At 36.7% G+C, this 17,640-nt stretch overlaps 1 protein-coding gene across 2 annotated transcripts in view; it reads right to left on the bottom strand.

Annotated features, from left to right (window-relative positions):
• The window catches only part of LOC111511924 (follistatin-related protein 5), a 673,378-nt gene that overhangs the window by 109,916 nt on the left and 545,822 nt on the right, over positions 1 to 17,640 (bottom strand). The window lies entirely within an intron of this gene.

Below are 17,640 nucleotides of genomic sequence, written 5' to 3'. Positions count from 1 at the left end.
AAATAATTATTTGTGTGATTTGCTATTTCAAGCGAATTTGTAATTTGAGTATTTTCGTCTAATTTGATTTTCATGATACCTTCGTGTTTATTTCGATAATTATTCTTTTCTATTCTTTTTCAGATTTCACGATATCTGAATTGAAAAAGTCCTGGTTAGTTCAGCAATTGATTTGTTCAGATTGTTTCTATAACTAACAATTTTTTTGCCGTTATCTAACGGATTTTTTATGTACATATGAAATGATTTATCATGTGTTTTCATTGAATTTATTAGGCCCTGAGATATTTATGGTTTCTATTTTCTCATTTTCTCCAAGTAAATGTTGTTGTCGCGGATTTGTTTGAACTCTCATATATGTTATATAATATATCAATAGCTTTATTTGAATCTGAGTTTACATATATTTCATCCGAACATTGATTTTCTAATAGCAGTATTATTTTTTATTCGTCCAGTTTCTTGTGAACATTTTGACATAGCTGATTTTCCTATTTGGGAAAGAAAGTTTTTGGCTTTCTTTTTTTTCTTTCCCAAAAATGAATCACTCCTAAAAATATAATTCGTTCAATTCAAATGATTTTTCTTCTCTTCAATACTACTAATATAACTAATACTGGATAATGATTTGTTATTGCTACTTTATGTAGGACTGAATATAAATAATGAATGTCATTACTTTTGATGAATTGATGGATGTAGCTGTTAACGTGGTAGGAAATCATATTGAAAAATGAAATTTTCTATGTTTTTTACCACTTTCATTTGTAAGTAACGTTACTGCAGTTTTGCACTATGAAAACATTTTCAAACTCATACATTAAACTAAAAATGATTGATTACATTAGCCCCCATATAACACTACTGTAGGTAATACCAGAGGTACTTAATTTAATTGAGTACCTGAAACTTGTTAGCCTGTGAGAATTTGAAAACCGGTGAGTAAACTAGATCGATTAGATCATTTAGCAGGTTACAACCGCAATGAGTTTTCAACCTTTGCATAGTGCCAAATTTCCGTATCGTTTACATTCGGGAACTTGAGGTTGCATCCCAAGGAATGGTTTGAAAACGTCGAATCATTTTTATCTAGTCTGAAGGATCTTTCATGATCAGCATACCGTTTTGAGAAATTTCGACCACATTGTCCCATATAAACACTATTACACTCCGGATACTTAAGCTTATAAACTCCAGATTTCTCCAACTTGTCCACTTTATATTTGGCATTGAAAAGGAAAACAGATAACCTGACATGTGGTCTGAATGCCACTTCCACATATTTTTCAAGAAACCCGTAATTATCTCTGTCCTTTTACCAAAATATGTTACAGTTACATATTTCTTGATTTCTGATTGTTTGATCTAGGGGTATATTAATCTGTAAGTGAATTTACGGCTTTTCTTTCTGACTCACTTGTGGATTGTATCTGCATTGAAACCATTTCTATGGACTACCTACATAGCAATAGATATTCCAGGTATATTTCATGAATATACATTTAAGGATATTGTATTATGCTATGAATATGCCATGGATATGTATATCTTCTGGAGAATATTCCCTGGAAGTGCTCCTGGCGAACCTTTGATATATTTTAAGAATATTCCTTGGGAATATTCTTGGAATATCTTATAATATTCTTAGAATATCTGAGGTTTATTCTATTAAGAATATTCCAGGAATAGAACCCGAGGAATATTCATAAAATATTCAGGATATTCTTAGTTTATTGTAGGAATATACAATAGAGAAACACCATAGAATATTCTTTAAATATATTTTATGAATATTCTAGGAATATTTGGAATATTTCAAGAATATGACGAGTAACCGCTATTAAGCATGTATATATTGCATTTTGATACAAGATTCACACAAGTAATAAAACACATAATATTCATAAACAAATATATTTTAAAAACAATATACACTGAAATATTTGACGTTTCAACCAATATTAAAAATAAAAAATCTAATTCAAAATATTTATTCACTGAATAAAATATTCCGGAATACTGTCATATTACAAATATTAGAAATGTATTCAAATTAGGATGTTCCTACCCTCAAACAAATGTATACTGGAAGATATACTAAAATAACAACTCTGTGAATTCATCAGCACTAATTAAAAAATAATAAATATATCACTTCATTGAAAAAGAAAAAGTGTATTACATCCAGAAATAGGTTAGGTTAGGCTTCTCACTTGAAAAAATAAACCCACAAATGAAGTATTTAAAATGAGTGTTGTGATGGGTTCTTCAATGAATTTCACTTACTTAAAGTTATCCAAACTTTGCTCACCAGAATAGTTTTCCTTATATTTGTCCAACAATGCATCAGCCAGTGTTTCAATAGTAATACCTGGAACAAAATGTACATTAACGTTCATTATCACTATTTGAAAGTGGCACAATAAAACTGGAATAAAAATCAAATAAATATTTTTCGCATAGGTTACTCATGAACATTTACAACATTTTATGACTTGGAGAGCAACTTGCATTGTCTTGTTGAAAAGTACTCATTACGTTTTTAGTTCCTTTTGGGCAAATTGATACTATCTTGAAAACGAGTGATAAAAATTATGAAAACAAATGATACAAAAGAATGTGTCATTCACTTACTTTTCTCTATTGAAGATACACAACTGAAATCACTCTAGTTCCAACATGTACTTAGTCAAACCAACAAATCCCACACACCAACTCCCCTCGAACCTATAATGAGGTATAGTAGGTTAATCACCATGACTTTACTAACGATACTATTGCATTTCACTTACTTTTCGTGAAGACTGAATAAATGCAACTCTCCTGTTTGAAGATCCAAAATCAAACTATTCGCTGTACTGCAAATTGGACAACCCCAAATTATAAATGGTACACTGATCGTGACAGAATTATACTTTGATAATAACACCAACACACCATGCATTACACACGCGAACCTGCCACGTCAACCGCCATGTTGAATCAAATGTCGAATTTAACGCAAATGTACCATGCATTAAGGGACATCCGCTTTCACAGAGCTTATTCGACTGTCGCGCGCTACACTTCAATTGACCAATGAGAAACGTTTACTCCAATTCTTGACTTCCCCATTTCTCTGTTTCCAGGATTTTTCGCTTTGTAATTAAATAATTTCAAATACAAAAAGACAAATAGGATGAGAATTAACCAATTTATTGATGCAATTGGTTCATTTATTGGCCCATTCAAATTTTTTTGTCGTTTCCAACAGTTGCTGTTGGAGCAATTCATCCAGAATCTTCGCGTTGAGTTCAAAAACTGGTTAACACTATCAGGGTTATATACATTAGGTTATGCATTCGATATACGTTATTATAAGATAATTCAAAATTCCATTGTATAGAATATTCCAAAATATACCGTGGGGATATATTCTAAGAATATACCATATGGTATATTCGATCGACAATATTCTTAGAATATTCAAGGGATAATAATCCATTTATAGACATTCTATGCACATTCTTTCGGTAATAATCCTGCATATTCATTCAAGCATATTCTATGAATATTCTAAAGGCATATATATATATATATATATATATATATATATTCCAAGATTATTTTACAAGAGAAGAAACTTTGGATGGAATTGAAAAACCGACGTGTTCAAAATGCAAGGAAAGGAGAAAATGCATAAAGTCCCTATCAATCCACAAGTTTCCCTATATTTTAGTAATACATTTAAAAAGATTCTCTACAACTGAAAATAGAGGCAAATTGAATGATGTCATCGAATTTCCTCTAGAAGGATTGGATATGGACAATTTTGCAGGAGAAAATGTGGCTACTTGTTATAATCTATATGCACTTTTAAATCACAGTGGGACTACTAATAGAGGACATTATACAGCATACTGCAGACACCCGTATACTAGCGCGTGGCACAAATACAACGATTCACACGTGTCACCAATTTCACCAAAGTCGCTTGTGAGTGGAGAAGCATACGTCCTCTTTTATGTAAAGGATGGAACAAAATCGCGCCTTCAAGATAACCGAGGGAAAGTTTAACTTTTAGTTTCTTCAATTTTGTAATTTTTTTCAACATCTCATTTTTGTAAATAAAACTCATTCACTTAACTTTCCAAGAATATTCTATGAATATTTGGAATATATACGTTCGTTTTATGATATACAGGGATTATTCCATGAATATCTAGTGCTGTGTGGGTATCTGTATTATTATTTTAATTTTCCTAACTACATTGTTAGCAGACAAGGGTAGTGAGAATGCTCTGTGTAACATTGAATTGTAGGCTGCTAATTTATGACTGTCTGGATGGAAAGAATCACTTGGGATGGTAATGTTTCGATAGCTAGGTTTTCTGAAAACATTGAACTCAAATCAATTCTGATAGTGTGTAATGCCCAGATCTAAGAAATTTATTTGTATCTCAATCTCTGAAAAATGGTAAAAAACATAGAAAGTTTCATTTATCAGTTTTAATTTTTTTGCCATTACTTTTATTTGAAAAATATGGTCTGGGCATGATGCAGTTGTATTTGTTATCTAGTCGTTTTGAATGTGTCAGTGAAATGCGGATTAGAAGAAAAAAATTCATGTACATTAAAATGTACAGAAGAATTTAAATTCGCAGTTACAATTCAATATAATAACTTCAAAATGATTTATGATATGTTACAATTACATTTGATAACTTGAATGAATTGAAAACTGAAAGGAATAATCGTACATAGTGGCACATTAATATAAGTTTCCGGAAAGATATGTTCACTGAAAACTTGATGAGAATATAAAACTTCCAGAAGACTTGAGGCTATTTTGTTCGCACCAAGACTATCTCAAAACTTGTTTTTGATCAAAACTGTTATAAAGAAGTGTTTCTATATAGATACCTAAAGCGACATTGGTATGATCTTGATGATAAGTTTATTGCTATTGCTCTGAGAAATGACACCGATCAATTTTGTTTATGATTCAGCTAAAAGTGTTTTACCAGAACGATGTCATATACATTTTTGACACATTAATGCTACAGCAGAAAATATGATGAAGATAGGAGTTGTTTCAAATTCGAAGCTGGATAAAGATGATGTTATGTGAAGATTACCAATAGGTACGGAAGAAGACATAGAAATTTATATCACTACATTCCACTTAGTCAGTATACTCATCTATGTGACCAATCAATGTGATAGGACTTGGAGAAACCACATGCAATAATTGATTCAAAGATGAGGGGTCGTATTTTAGATATGTATATTTTATTGAACAGAAAATTGAGATTACAATCAAATCATCGAGAATACTATTGTAACGAATTGAAGAATTAACTGTCTTAATCAAATTCATTTTTAACAATATTTCACTATCACAACTAATTTATATACAACACTTAGTAACTAACGCTTAATTTATTTTCTTTCTTTCTAAGTACAGACTACTGCTCGGGACGGAGAGCAACCTTTTTATATCGTCAATGAACGCTACGAATCTCGCTGGGGATTTCGGGACTCATCCACACCTTTCGCGCTGTTTCGCGATAAGACATGCGTTTGCTGACTGGGACATCGGTCGGGGCCGGCTTCAGATTCATTACATTGCCCCCTTCTCAAAGACGTTTCGCCCCGAAATGTCATCCTTGGTGTGTGTCGATACGTGCAGAACTCTCCATATAAGCACTGTGAAGTTCGATGTAACACTCCACAGTCTTTATGCTCGGTCGTGGAAGATGGTTACCACACACCAAAATCTGTATGCCGTTGGATCTGAAGATCGTTTCCAACATGCTTCTCACAATTCTCCAGTGCAGCCCGTCGAGCCCAGAGGCTAATTTCGGGATTGCCAACTCCACGACATTCTGGTCGAGCATCGTCTCCTTCAGTCTAGTAAGACTCCTCCAGACATCTTCATAGGACGGTTTGTCTCGAGAATGTTCTTTGGTCACCAAGTAGAAGATGTTTCTCTGACCCTTCTTCAACTGTAGCACTCCTCCGACTTCTGGATTTTGTTCTCGTAATGTTTGAAGCTGAACGAATTTCTTGTTGAATACCACAGCGATACCCTTGGATATTTGGAGATCCTCTGCCACGCAGTGATCTAGTGCGTAATCAACTGGAACCTTGAAAATGTATCGTGGCTCTTCTCGAGTTACGCCATGTACGACGAGTATAAGGACATTAATTGCTGGAACGTCATTTCATCCCCTGGTGGTCTGAGGGCGCGAACTTGGTCGTGACTTCCAGCATAAGAAGCCAGTCTATTAAAATGGACGACCCTAGGCTTTCCTCGAGGTGGCTTATGGATTCGGTAGACGAGGTCATTAATCTTTTTCATGATTTTGTACGGACCCTTCCACGAGTTCTGCAACTTCGGTGATGAATCACGGCGTCGCTTAGGATTATACAGAACAATATTTCTTCCCTGGTCCGAATGCAGCTCCAATGGGACACCGAATCGACATATCCATTCCTTAACCAGGACGTCAGGGACGGTAAAGGCTTCCTGGTTGAGCAGGGCATAGGCTTCTGCCCACTTGCTGAAGTAGTCCATGGCTACCAGGATGTATTTGTTCCCATGGTGGGACTCTGGGAACGGGCCGGAGATATCGATGGCGATTCTCTCGAAAGGACTACCCACGTTATACTGGCGCATTGGAGCTTTCGGTCGTATCCTAGGTCCGTTACTGGCAGTGCATACAGCACACTCTCTGCACCAGTCCTTGACGTCGGCTTGATAATAACCCTGGTAAAACCGTTGTCTTACTTTCTGGAGGGTCTTCGTTACTCCCAGATGTCCTCCAGTGACTCCATCATGGATTTCTTTGAGCACCTCCCGTTGTCTGCTCCGGAGTACCACTATCTGGCACCTTTCTTCTGCACCGTCTTCAGACTCCAACACCCGCTTCAGAACCCCGTTTTCCAAAGTAAGGGAGTTCCATTGTGCGTAGTAGGACTTGATCACTGGCAAATAACCTGCTACCTCCTGCCACGATGATCTTCGATTACTTTTCTTCCATCCGATGACTAAACCAAGATCTGGGTCTTTCTTTTGGTCTTCCTTGATCTTATCATTCTTCCAGTTGTCGCCTACAGCTGTAGTTCTACAAATAGCTGCCTCCTTCTCTTCTGCTCGTCGACAATGTGAGCAATCATCGGGGCAAGGTCTCCGTGATAGGGCATCTGCGTTTTTATGGCTAGTCCCAGCTCGATGTTCTATTTCGAAGTCAAATTCTTGTAATCTCTCGAACCAGCGCGCTACTTGGCCCTCGGTATTTTTGAACTGCAGAAGCCATTTGAGAGCTGCATGGTCCGTTCTCAACAGAAATCGTCTTCCATACACGTATTTATAGAAATGCTCTACACCTTTGACTACGGCCAAGAGCTCTCGCCTGGTGACACAGTAATTACGCTCTGGTTTACTGATCGTTTTGCTGAAGTAGCCAATAACTTTCTCCTGTCCATCCTGGATTTGAGAAAGGACTGCTCCAAGTCCCACGTTGCAGGCGTCCGTATCCAAAATGAACTTTCCATCAGGTAGGGGATAGCTCAAAACAGGAGCATTGATCAAAGCTCTTTTCAACTTCTTGAATGAGTCTTGGCATTCCTCAGACCACTGGAACTGGATCTGCCCTTCTGTGAGGCGGGTCAATGGTTTGGCGATGTTGGCAAACCCCAGCACATATCGGCGGTAGTAGGTGCATAAACCAAGGAAGCTCCGAAGCTGATATATGTCTTTTGGAATGGGCCAATCCTTAATTGCTTTGATCTTATGTTCATCTACCGCCACTCCTTCCCCAAAGACAACGTGGCCAAGGTAACGGACTTCTTTCTGGAACAGATGGCATTTCTTGGGATTAAGTTTCAATCCAGAACTCCTCAGACGCATGAACACCTCCTCCAGATTTTTCAAGTGATCGTCGAACGATTTTCCGACCATGATTATTTCGTCGAGATACACTAGACACGTCTTCCATGAGAGCCCTTTGTGAACCGTCTCCATCAATCTCTAGAAGGTAGCTGGATCATTACAAAGCCCGAATGGCATAACCGTGAACTTCCACAATCCTGGGGCCAATTCAACTTGCCAATATCCACTCTTAAAATCCAAGGTCGAGAAAATTGTAGAGCCGGCTAGCGTGTCTAGAGTGTCGTCGATTCTTGGAAGAGGGTAGCTGTCTTTCTTTGTCACGTGATTTAGTTGGCGATAATCCACGCAGAACCTTGTCGAGCCATCCTTCTTCTTCACTAACACGACTGGGGAAGACCAGGGGCTGTCAGAAGGTTCGATGACTCCTCTTTGTCCCATATCGCTGACTATCTTGTCAGCCCCTTCTCTCTTGACAAGAGGGAGTCTTCTAGCCGATTGCCGGATTGGTCGGGCATTCCCAGTGTCGATTCTATGCTGAACCACATTCGTTCTGCCGCCTTTTCCTTCTCCAATATCGAAGATTTCCTGGTACCTCTTGACTAACTCCCTCAATTTAGATCGCTGAGTTGATGGTATGTCTTTGGAGGAAATGTCACTCAACTTCTCCAACTCTTTAGGCAAGTTGTTGGCTTAGCTAACTGAACTGCGTACAATCCGTATGACAGAGGAAATGGACGAATAGTGCCCCAGCATCGTTCCCTTCTTCAAGGTCACGGGCAAGTAGTTGACATTCATGACCCTGACCGGCACAACTTCATCAACACGCAACAGGGTCTTCCCCAGTGCGATTCCTCGTCCAATTTTCTCGTCATGTATCTTGGGCTCGAACATTCCCGCTGCTCGCACCACCTTCCAAGCGAGCCTTTAGTATGGTTTCAGCCCTCTCAGGTACGCACACGTCTTCGGCCAACAGGACTCTAATCATCTCTTCGCTTCTTCCATGAAGCACCAGCTCTTCTCCGCCGAAACGTAGGACGCCGTCTTGAAAATTCAGCTCGAACCCTCTGGATTTCATTATTTCCATTTCAATGATCACATCGTTCTCAATGTCCGCCACCAATGCACGATGTTTCAATTTTGTGCTGCTCAACACCAATTCAATTGGTAGTTCTCCAAGTACATTGACTGGCTCCCCTGTTGCAGTGCGTAACTTCCAGCTTGACCGTTTAATTCTTGCCGGTGTTTTGGCAAAGGTTGGCCCAAAAATGGTTCTCGTCGCACCTGTATCTAGCAGCATGGTGCAAGCCTCGTTGTTGATGAGGCCGTCTACGAAAACACCTTTGTCTTGTCGTTGGAGAACGGCAACATATGCGTTTTTTACGGGGGCTTGCTGGGTACAGGTCGACGATTGCCCCTTCTCATCGACCCCCTCTAGTTTTCCTGTTTTGGTGTCGATTCTTTGAAAGCTGGACATCTGCTACGCACATGTCCAATTTTCCCACAGTTCAAGCATCTTATATTTTTCCTCTCAGGCAAAACTTATTTCATTACTTTTCTGATGGTGGCCTCAATATTTGCAGGCACTTGTCCATCTTCCTCGATAGCTCGAAATTTGCTCTGGCTCTTGCAGGAGATGAGCTAGCGTCAAGGCCTCCCTCGTTTCTTGGTCGCGAAGTCCATCCAAGAATGCCTGAACTGCTAACCGCTCCATAACATTTTCGGGTGTAGCAGGATATGCCAGACGGACCAATCGAGCTATGCCGGCTACAAACTCCTGTAAGGATTCTCCTGATTTCTGGCAGCTGTCCTTCAGCTGTGAATGGTAAACGTGCTCTAGGTGGGCCTGTCCATACCGCAGCTCAAGATGCTCTACAAGTTGGTCATAGTCTTCCTGTTCCTGGGCCGTGAGGGATTGCAGGATATTCGTTGCTTCTCCACGCAACGCCAATGTTAATGCTACCGCCTTTTCTCCTGCATTCCATCCATTCGCTCTGGCCGCAGCTTCAAATTGTCGGTGGTGATTTGCCCAAGGAGTTTTTCCGTCGAACTGGGGCGGTTTCATGGAGAGCTTTCCTGGTTCAGAACTGAGTTTGACATCTTTTAGTTCCGGAATGGAGTTTTCAGAAACATTTTCTGTGGTGTGGGCAGAATTAATGATTTGGTTTTGCAACTTGTTAATGGTTTTCTTCATATTCATTTTCACAAGTCTATTTTTCGCGAGAAAGGTCTATCACTTTATGTTTCCGTCGTCCGGTACTGTCCACTTCGCGAAACACAATGAATCACCAGTCTATCTGCGCGAAAGTGCGAAAGTTTTATAGTCAGTTTCACTGTAATACAAAGACTGTCCACCAAGCATTCACAAATTTATTTTAAAAAATCCACTTCTGACACCAATTGTAACGAATTAAAGAATTAACTGTCTTAATCAAATTCATTTTCAACAATATTTCACTATCACAACTAATTTATATACAACACTTAGTAACTAACGCTTAATTTATCTTCACAGTTAGATTTCTTTCTTTAAACGCACGATTCACTTTCTAAGTACAGACTACTGCTCGGGACGGAGAGCGACCTTTTTATATCGTCAACGAACGCTCCGAATCTCTCCGGGGATTTCGGGACTCATCCACACCTTTCGCGCTGTTTCGCGATGAAACATGCGTTTGCTGACTGGGACATCGGTCAGGGTCGGCTTCAGATTCATTACACTATTGAAAAACGTTTCGACGATGTTCAAGAGTTCATAAAACAACGTATTTGTTTTCTCAAGGAATTTTCCATCAGTGACCATATACATCCAAACAAAATGAGCGTGTTGAATGGGAAAATCGAAGCATACGAACAATATTATAAGCTAGTAAATTATGTTAAAGTTAATTGATGAAAGCAGTGAAAAATGTAGTTCATATTCCTAAATTCGAAATCACCTGAAAAAACCCCCTATGAAAATTGCTTCAATAAGAAACCTTCACTGAAAACATGTCCGAATACTTGGCGGAGTAGGATATGTTCATATTTCAAAGCAGCAAATCAGCAAAAATTATGTGATGCAATAGTAACGTTGCTTGTAGGATATGAATTCTCTTCGAAAAACTATAGATTATTTGTTCCACAACCAAATATAAAATCATTATCAACAGTTATGATGATCAACTGTGACAAAAACAATATTGAATATGGAAGCACTGAATAAATACGCATATTAGTTTAGCTGATTCTGATAAAGATAGATGAATATGAAGAAAATAATGAACCAATTAAACATCATTTGAGAATAGAGCAATATCGGAAGAGTCAACTGGAAAAAATGATATTCATTATAACTGAAATTGCACAAATTCAATATAATCTACGAAAAACAAAAAAAGAAGATTTGTTTGTGACCATTTTTTTTAATGTCACCTTTTTTTAAATGGATCACCTTATATTGTTTCGCATTATCAGTTGCTCCATGATGAGCATATTTCAACAAAGTATAAAACATATGGTCTAAAGCTTACGATTCGGAAGCTACAAATTATTTTAGTTGAAAATAAGTCACCCTGAATAACTTTTGGAAAATGATTTTCAGGAAAAATAAAAAAACACCTCAACAATAATATAGAAGGGGACACATTTTGACATATTCACATATGATCTAACTTTTCCTATCGCACCCCTAGATAATGTCAACATTTTTTTGATGGATCAATTGTTTTGCATTATCAGATGTTCCATGATGAACAGATTTCAACAAAGTAGAATACATTATGGTCTGAAGCTCATAGTTTGAAAGCTAAAAATTTCTTGAGTTGAAAACGAGCCACCCTAAATGAACTTCTGCACAATCTGTTATCTTGGTTTCATAAGTGTTTTTGTGAAGTATACTTTAAAAAGTCTTATTTTGCCTAGTTAAGTTTGAATTCGATATTCTTTCCATTTTGTATTTGTCTTATTTCAGAATAACGATAACCTACCAGGTGAAGTTACAATTAGTGTTTCTATTTTTGTTAATTCTTGAGAAGCAATGATTCATACGCTTCGAGAACGAATTGAAATAGTGAGTTTATACTACCAGAATGGAAATAGGGTACATTTTCGTTTTGAGGGCACCCACCGATTTTGAAAAAATGTTTGAGTGTACTTACGTATTTTGATGCGTAGATTACGAATTAGAAAGAAAAAAGCGGTGCTCTCCCTTATTCACAAAGTTACGGCTCTTCAAAGTTCAGAAAAGGGCAACTTTTCAGCCTTCTTTTTCACGAAAAAAACTATTTGAAAAAAAAGCATTTATTCACTAGGTCACCTTTACATCTTATTTCTCATCTTTGACACTTTTCACTTCAATAATCAACATTTTTCTTATAAAAAACTCAATTTGAAAACAAATGCTTCTCCTGGTGACATTCTTTGATTTCTAGGTTAGTTACTATGACATTTCAGAAAAAAACGGTTGGTATTTGCCGCCGTCTACTATTTCAAATTCGTAATACACCACCAAAAACCAATTTACGATCTAAAGAATGAAGGTAAGGAAAAAGGTAAGGATTACTTTAGGAATATTGACTGCATACAGAGATATGTAACCAAAAAGCAGATCCGTACATTCTTTATTGGAAAAATGTTGATTATTGAAGTGAAAAGTGTCAAAGAAGGAGGAATAAGGTGCAAAGGTGACCTAGTGAATAAATGCTTGTGTTTTTAAATAGTTTATTTTGTGAAAAAAAATGCTGAAAAGTTGCCATTTTCTGAATTTTGAAGGGCCGTAACTTTGTAAATAAGGGAGAGCGTCGCTTTTTTCTTTCAGATTCGTAATCTACGCATTAAAATACGTAAGTACCTACACTCAAAATTTTTTTCAAAATCGCCGGGTGTCCTCAAAACCAAAATTTACTCGGAATTATTGAACAAATTCATGGAAACTGGATCTGTTAACAATAAAAAGCATAACCGTTCAGGAGTTGTCAACGATGAAGCTATTTGTACTGCAGTTTTAGGAAACGTTGAACTAATGGAAAATTCGCAATCTCTTACTAAGTTATCACGAGAGTCAGGAATCAGTAGTACAAATGTTTTCAGGATGCTTCATAAGTAGGTAAAAATTTCATCCATATAAGATTAGACTAGTTCGTGAATTGAAGGAAGATGATTTCGATAGACGTATCGAGTTTTGTGAAAGTCTCACTGAACGTATCAGAATTTCTTGTATAAAATTTGATTTTCGGATGAATGTACGTTTAGTTTGGATAAAGAGGTGAATCGGCAAAATTGTCAATATTGAAGTGATACGAATCCTCATTGATATCGTTAAGTTCATACCCAACGACCTCAAAACCTGAATGTTTTTATCGATGATAATTTGACTAAAGATAAATATTTGGATATGTTGGAGAATCGAATAATACCGTGCATTAATAGGGCAATTGAGAAGAATATGAATTTATTCGAAAACGAAATAGAATTTTAGTAGGATGGTGCCCCTCCTCATTAAGCAGCTCTGGTCGCTGGATTGGCAGAAGAGGTCCTACAGAATGGCCACCAAGATCTCCGGATCTTACTCCTGTAGATTTCCCCCTGTATACTATTGTTGATATATTTTTTTTATTTTTTCTGAAAATCATTGTACCAAAAGTTATTCAAGTTGGCTCATTTTGAATTGAATGCACTCTATATGAAGAGGTAATAACATCGGACTTGAACGAGTCTAAGTGGGTGCTAGCAATGTCGGAAGAATTTGAACAAAAATAATCTGTGAAATTCGATAAAAATAACAGAAAACTGTGACATAGTTGGTTGCGAAAAGGTTTTAAAGAACAAATTATCAATAAGAAGGATTTGATCATGATGCACTCAACCATTAGTTCTTTATGATTTAGTCTGAGTCATTTTTGTTATAGCTGCGGTAAAATACTTTGAAATATAACAACTTTCCTAAATGGAACTCTCGACGAAGAAATACATAGAACATCCTAAAGGTATCGACATTGAAGTTGACAATTTTGGTGCGTCATTTCGAGAAGAGGTCCATGTGCATGGAACCAGTTTATTTTTCCAGTGATATGGAAAAAGCGTTTTCAGAAAGTTGTAGCCATATCCACAACTGAAGCTGCATATGAATAACCGCTAACCGCTTACTACAAAGGAAGTAGTGAGATGGAGAATATTTCTGAAGGATATTGAAGAAGAACTAATTCAATTCATCATTCAATAATCAGAATGCACTATAATTATTCAAAATCAAAAAATAAATTGCATAACTAAACATAAAGGTGTGAAACTGCACTTCTGTTTTTGAAAAAAATCTGTATTTCCGTTAAACAGCTGTCGCACCCAACGAACGACAACCCTCAGAAGTCAAAACTTGTGCGAGCTAAGGATTAATGAAGTCTTACCTTTACATGTGTGATTGGACAGATTGGACGATAGCAAGTAAAAATCGATCGTTCACACTGAAGCTTGAACCACCGACCACATGGCAGTTAATTCGAGTGAGTGAACAAAGCACCCACGTCCAACTACTTGGCTACCGACCGACAATCAGTGAAATCTCCGAGAACAAGATAATTGCAATAGAATATATTCTAACTGGTGACTTTCGTGAGCTCTTGTAGCTTGTAGAAGGACCTGTATATAAGAATGTCTCTATCTGCTCTGGTATTGTTGTGTAAACATTCAGCGTTCGAAGGAGCAATCTGAATCACGAGACTACCGAAATAAATGAAACGAAGGATACTTTTCTTCAATACCAGCACAGTAGTGAGGGTCAATTTCCTCTTCGTTGTTCAAAACGAAGACGATGCCTAGTATGAAGTGAAGTAACCTATGTAATAAAAAGAGAAGTGAAAATTTCTATTTTTTTACCACTTTTATTTGTAACTAACGTTACTGCAGTTTCGTCAAACGTATACAATAAACTCCTTCCTCTTTTCATTATGATCTCCTACCACGTAGTAACGGCTTCATCCATTAATTTATTGAAAGAAGCAAGTAGAGCTAGACAAGCCACATACTACTTTAAACTAAAAAACATAGAAATTTTCATTTCTTTTTTTATTATGATCTCCTACCACGTAGTAACGGCTATATCCATCAAGTAACCTATGTATGTCCAATAGTAGTATCGCTTGTGTAGGCAATTATATGAATGATACTTTTCTCTTATGCATATTCGTGAATTCTTTACCTGTTCAATGCCATTTTGAGAATTTGTTTCAACTCTTATTAATTAAGACCTCTACTGTAGAACACTAACATTTAGTCATCACCATAGGCTTTGGGTTGATAAAAATACTATCAACAATACCGTAATCATTACATAAATCAATAACTTCGTTAAGTTTGCCACAATATTCAATCGTCGAAGCGATTTTTCTCCTGGTCACATCAGTGACCATTGGGCTTGAGTTATACAATTTCTGGGACTCATTCGGGATTCGTATTGGCAAAAATCAAAGAAATACAGCCTTAGTAACTGTTGACAATTTCTACTGGAAGCCAATTTCTTGTAACTCTATAAGAGGTAATTGTGAATTGAACCTGTGATAATCTGCAGATCCATTTTTCAATTATCTAGTATGGAATTTAAATACACAAAAAGTGAATGCATTAGATTCTATGATCATTGTCAATCAATATGATCAATATACTTCATATATTTATGATTGTTGTCAGTGTTGTGATAAACCATATTCTATAATCTTTCAATGGTTCTACCAACAGCTCGTATTCGATAAACTGTTTTTTTTATTACCTAATAACTCTTGTAATCAGTACATAGTGATAATCAAATTGCCGACATATTCAGCAAACCATTGACTCCAGGAAAGTTTCTAGGCAATGTTCGAGATTTGGAATCAACTTCGTTCAACAGCAAGTTACTGTGTTGAGAATGTTTATCTTGTTTAGTAGTGAGTGTCGTTAATAGTTTTCTCAAACATTTGTCGTTTGTATTTTATATTGATGAAATGGTTTTTCCGTAATTTTTCTATTTCAAAACTTTTGATACTTTTACAGAAAAAAAATATTTGACAGATAATGCAAATCATGTGACTACCACTTTTTCAATGCAGAATTTATCGCCAAAGTTTTGGACGAAGATATCAATAAAAATTCCCTTTTGTTTAATTTTCTGGTTACACTGTATGTCTTTCATCCACGCTAGTGTCAAACAATTTCATTTTTCTACAGAACAACTTTGTTGTATTTTCATGAGCAACAGAAATGATCTTCAAGCCTGTATTATCTCTTCAATTCATAATCGCTATCTTTAGTGTTCAGAATATACAAGGTGTAACATAAGTACAATGAAATATTCAAGTGACGTATTTCTGAGACATTACATTTTGAGAAAAGAAGTCTATATGAACTTGTGTCCGAAAATGCTTCGTTTCGGAGATACGTGGTGTTGAAATTGAATTTTTTTGTTCACTTTCTGAAAATAAATCTTGCAAAAAATAAGTTATTTGCACGAAATTCGGAACCCGGGGTTTTTTTGACGTGGGAAATCATAATTTCATATTAATTTTCATGTAACATCATGTTACATGCCCTAAATTTTTTGACAGTAAACTTTTGGCACTTTTCATGAAAAAACCTAATTCCCACACCTTTTTCAAGTAACAAAGGTACACCTCCTCAACAACGCTGGAGGTGATCGTTTTTGAGATATTTACAATTTTCTATATTGATGCATATTACTTATCTCCTAGGGCGCTAAGTGAAGTTGCAGAGAACATTACAAAAACTGAGTATGTGGTAGATCTCGTCAAAATAAACATCTTTTTCCTATAGAATGTTTAACGAAGAATGATTCGTTTTCGAAATATAGATTGTTGAAATTTTTCAAAACACGGTAGGTTTTTGTCATAAGTGTTTTGCTATTTTAGTTATTTTCATCAAACTTTATACGCAGTATACCCGTACAGACCTCTTCTAAACTGAGCATTATCGAACTGCTTATTCAATCCAAATAAAAAAAATCAGGTTTAATTATTCAATTAGAAAGTGCTACATTTCGGAGTTTGTAAAAAAAACAATTCGGAGAAGTACTATGTTATTTATTAGGAAAATAAACATATAAAAATTGAACGAAACAACTATTACAACAACTGTTCAAAGTGATCATCTCCAACAGTAATACAAGCTTCTGCTCTCCTCATTAAAGAATTCCGCACCCGTTGAAAAATGCCTGGAGTGTTTTTTATCGTTTCGCAGCAAGCTATGATGGGATCCCCCAACATCTCCTCGTTTTCAATGAACTAGTGATTTTAGGTGTCCCCAAAAGAAAAAATCGACAGGATTGACATCCGGTGACCTCGGGGGCCAATGCTCAGTGCCTCCTCTTCCTATCCATCGTTGGGAATATGCTACGTCTAAAAAATTTCTTGCTATCACACTAAAATGAGCAGGAGCTCCATTGTGCATAAACCAAGAGTGATTTCGGAGACCAATGGGAACATCTTCCATAAGTTGGGGAAGCTCGTGTTCCAAAAAATGTAGGTAAGCATCTCCATTCAAACGTTAGGGGAGAAAATAGGGCCCAGTTAAACAATCCCCAATTATGCCCACCCATACATTAAAAGAGAATATGTCTTGGAAAACAGTTTGCGTTATCGCATATGGGTTATCTTCCGCCCAGAAGTGGTTGTTATGGAAGTTCATGATACCATTTCTTGAAAAATTAACCTCATCTGTGAACAGGATTTTCGATAAGATTTGCGGATGTTGTTCGACTTTTCTTTAAAGCCATTGAGCAAATGCGATACATGATTGGAAAT

This window comes from Leptinotarsa decemlineata, unplaced genomic scaffold, assembly GCF_025532065.1.
Source record: "Leptinotarsa decemlineata unplaced genomic scaffold, Ldec_3_MD MMD2_tig00026317_RagTag_RagTag, whole genome shotgun sequence".
NCBI lineage: Eukaryota > Metazoa > Arthropoda > Insecta > Coleoptera > Chrysomelidae > Leptinotarsa > Leptinotarsa decemlineata.
This window is presented reverse-complemented; position numbering and strand designations above follow the sequence as displayed.